Genomic DNA, 4,557 nt, shown 5'->3' with positions numbered 1-4,557 from the left:
ATAGGGGCCTACACATGCAGGAAGGCCAACTACCTAAAGCTCACTGCTTAATTACAAAAGGGAAGTCTCGCTGACTTACAAAAATGGATTAAGAAAATCCAATATCATGTACTGCTTCTATTCAGCATCTACTATGTCAGGTTCAGTACTGGTTTAAGCTCATACAACTTCCATAAACCTTATTCCAAAATCTGCCTTAATATTCGCATGTTCACATCTGCCTATTACATTTCATACATAAATGATCCTACAAGATCTCATACTTATATGAGTCTTATTACAATTCATCTTGTTGGCTTACAAAAATATTTTACAATTAAATACAAAATATAATAAACAAAATCTTGTCGGCCAGGGTGTCGGTAATCATCTTTGTCGTTGCTAGCAAACTATCTACCGGTGTCGGTGCCTATGTTTGCCGGTGCATAGGATTGTAAGGTTGCCATCAATGACAATACCTTCAATCACCTACAATTTCTCATTGGAGTGTGCATTTGTCAACAGATGATTAGCTGAGAATCTCCATAGATGTGTAACTCAACAATCTTCTATTCGAAAGGTAGCTTGATCCCGTTTACCAAAGCTTCATATTAAACAATGTTGTTTGTGCAAGGGAAGAGAATCTTGTAATCCTTTGGGATTGAATATCTTTGAGGAGTAATAAAACGTATTCCAGCACCAGAACCATGTTGAGTGAAAGACCCATCAAAGAACATCTTCCATGATCATTGAGTATGGTGCATGATGGATTCATCCTGAAATTCTATGTGCAAAGGTTGATTGTCTTCAAGTGGAACATCAACAAGTTGATCTACAATGACTTTTCCTTTGATGGCATTGCATTCTACATATTTACTATCAAATTTTGTAAGAACCATGACCCAGTTAGCCAATTTTCTTGTAAGTGTTGCCTTGCTGAGAAGATATTTGAGCGGATAAATCTTAGCCACCAGCTTGATTGAATGTGCTAACATGTAGTGTCTCAATTTCTGTGATGCAAAAACTAATTTCAAACCAACTTTTTCTATTATAGTATAGTTAATCTCATAGGACACCAAAGTTCCACTACTATAATATATAGTTGGTTCCTTTTTATTCTCATCTTGTTGTGCCAGAAGTGCCCCCAGTGATGTATCGGTAGCTGATATGTATAGAATTAATGGTTTACCTTGAATTGGTTGCATCAATATTGGTGCCTTAGATAGGTATTCTTTGATTTGTTGAAAGTGCTTCTCACATTCTGCATCCCAGTTGTATGTTACTCCTTTCCTCAATACTTTTGTGAAGGGTTGAGCTTTATCTGCTAGTTGAGAAATAAAGCATCTTATTGACTGGAGATGTCCTTGTAAACTTCTCATTTGATTGATATTTTTTGGAGGTGGCATTTCCATTATGGCTTGGACCTTCTCAGGATCAACCTTAATTCATTTCTTTTAAATAATGTAACCAAGCAATTTCCCTGATGTCACTCTGAATGCACACTTTTTAGGATTTAGCCGGAGCTTGAATTTTTCCATTCTATCGAGTATGAGGCCTAGCTCTTGAATATGTGTGGATCTCTTCATGGTCTTTAATAAGGTGTCATCAAAATAATATTCCATGTTTTTGTGCATCATATCGTGCAAGATAGTAGTTACTGCTCTTTGGTAAGTTGCTCCTACATTCTTTAGCCCAAATGGCATGGCATTCCAGCAAAAGGTTCCCTATGCACAGGGAAGGTTGTCTTTTCTTGATCTCCAGGAGCTATTTTGATCTTATTATAACCAAAGAATCCATCCATTAATGAGTACATCTCATACTCAACAGTCATATCCACTATCATATCAATGTTGGGCAATGGAAAACCTTCCTTTGGACAAGGTTTGTTGAGATATCTGAAGTCTGTGCAAACCCTAATAGATTTGTCTGTCTTTGATACATGTACTATGTTTGATATCCATTCTGTATAGTCTATATCTCTGATAAACCAAGCTTTTAGCAATTTTTCTAGCTCATCCTTGACTAGCTGTGCCACATTAGGGTGCATCTTACAGAGTTTTTACTTAACTGGTTTAACTCTTGGTGTAATAGAAAGATGATGCATGATGAGATCATGATCTAGACTTGGCATATCGGAGTATGTCCATGCAAAGTTGATCTTCTTTTTCTGAAAAGAGGTTGGTGAAATCTTTTAACTCTTTTGTTGATAGTGATTGAGCTAAGTGGATGATATGTGGTGTCTCTTGACTCCCAATATTTATTGGTTGAGTGGGTTTAATCAATATTGAAGACCTTTCCTGGAAGTGACTTGGCAGTATATCAAGTATCTCACCTTCAGGTGCCTCAGAGAGGTTTTCACCCTTAGGTACGTCCTTTATTTTCTCTATTTTTTATTCTGACACCGCCACAATGTGGTTTTCGCCATCAGATCTTTTTTATTTTATTTTTGCGACTAAGATACTTGATGTCTATTTCAGTCATGTTCCGACTTTTCTCACTGGTGGAAGAGTCCATTGGTTTAACTACATTAAGATAGTAGGCTAACGTGTAGTCATTGGCAAAGATAGGTACATTGATAGGTTTGTTTTGGAGACTACAGTCAATTAGTTCAGGATGTATCAAGGATAAAGTTTGGATAGGTTCAAGAAAGTTCACGATATTATCATCATAACTTTGAACCGAAAAGTCGAGTTCCATTAGACTATCTTGCGTAAATGTCTCAAGACCGAGAAGAGTTACAACATGATCATCGAAGTGCATGTTAATATTTAGTTGACCTAATCCAACAGACCTACTCCTAGCACCGTGCTCTACGCTAGGCTGGATTACATTTTGTGGTTTGATAATAACACAGTCAGTAGATAGATTCTCGTCATTCATGACAGAGTAGTCATAGTGTGATGTCAAATAGGTATTGTCATAAATAGAAGTTCTGTCAGAGTTATCAGAGTCATAAGAGGAGGTTTCTGACTCTTCTTTAAATGATTGAGTAAAAGTATGTATAGTGTCAATACCTACATCTTTGATGCTACAAGTTCCTTTGTGATTTGGTTTATTGATCACTTGTATTTGACATACTTGTTGACATAACCTTGATGGCTCTGTGAGTCTCTATCGTCTATTCCATTCAGTTTCCTCTGGACTAATGATTGGTTCTGCTTCTGTACCTTCTAATTCTTCTTGTGTAATTATATACCTGATGTGTTTTGTCTTATTAGAGGGAGATACGGTAGGAAAGGAATTGTATTGTATTATTTCTTCTTTCAACATTTGTTCATAGTCTTCTTGTCTTTTTAGTCTGATTTCCTCTATTTCCTTTTGTAGCTTTAAGCATATCAACTCTTGTGTGTCATCTGTGATATCATTGGATTTTTCTAGAGCTTCTATAGTAGATGCATCTGAGAGATGATCTAGACCCCATTTATACTCGTTCGAGTCAGTTTTTGAACCATCTATTTGCTGTCTACTAGTGTATGTGACTGGAATTTTTAGTGGTGCAAACAATTCTCTGATTCTTTCTACCTCTTCTCTCATATCCTCTAGGACTTCTACTTCTTGTAGTGTCATTTATGATACAATCAAAACTTGATTACCAGATGCTTCCTCTCTCTTAATTTCCAAATTTTCTTGTTCCTTTTCATACTCTTCCTAACTTTGTTGAGTGTTTACCTCTTGTGATGTTGAACGTAGTACCTTTTTCCTCCACTTAGACTGATGATGAGAAGTATGTTTCTGGTCTGATGTCTTTTTGGGATTGTATCCCAATCCAACTTTATCATTCGTAGACTTAGTTTGTAGCTTAATAGGTTCAACAATACCTTCTTGATGCTTTCCTAGAGGACCGGTACCTGGATATCTCATGCATTGAATCATCTTATAGCCTGGACCATATTATGTCGGGGAAATATCACAATGTCGTACTTCTTTGTTTTCACTATCTTCTTTAAAAAGCCATTTAAGAACAACATCCTCTTCTATTTCATCTATAAGGGAAGTAGAGGAATGTATAAAGAGACCATCATAATTGACATTTGGAGTTGAAGTTTCTGCTCTCATAACCTCTTATGGTTTTCCCGACTGTCTTGGTGATGGGGGGAGAGAGATTAGTGAAAGTACATGTTATATCTTGTATCCATCTATGCCAATATCTGCGATTTTTAATTTCTTTTCTGAATCTTTCATCAAAGTTTCTGAACTTTCAACTATAGAGGTTGATCTATTATGAGGAACAAAGGTATCAACACTCTTTATTAATGCATTACAGGGGTAGTTTGTATCAGCAGGAATATTGACTTCAACTCCATTATAACGGAATTTCAAGCATTGATGATATGTAGATGGTACTGCCTTGATTTCGTGAATCCATGGCCTGCCTAGTAAAATGTTGTATGACAGAGAAAGATCAAGCACCTAAAAAATAACATCTCTTTCTGCAGGTCCTACCCTGATCGGTAATAGTACGAGACCTTTAGAGGTTCTTTCTTCTTCATCATAAGCTTTGATTGTTATTTTCTTTGTTGGATCAATGACACTTTTAGAAAATCCCAACTGTGTCAATAGATTGTAGGTACAAATATT

This window comes from Cryptomeria japonica, chromosome 2 (genome assembly GCF_030272615.1).
Source record: "Cryptomeria japonica chromosome 2, Sugi_1.0, whole genome shotgun sequence".
Lineage (NCBI taxonomy): Eukaryota > Viridiplantae > Streptophyta > Pinopsida > Cupressales > Cupressaceae > Cryptomeria > Cryptomeria japonica.
Note: the sequence above shows the minus strand (reverse complement) of the source record.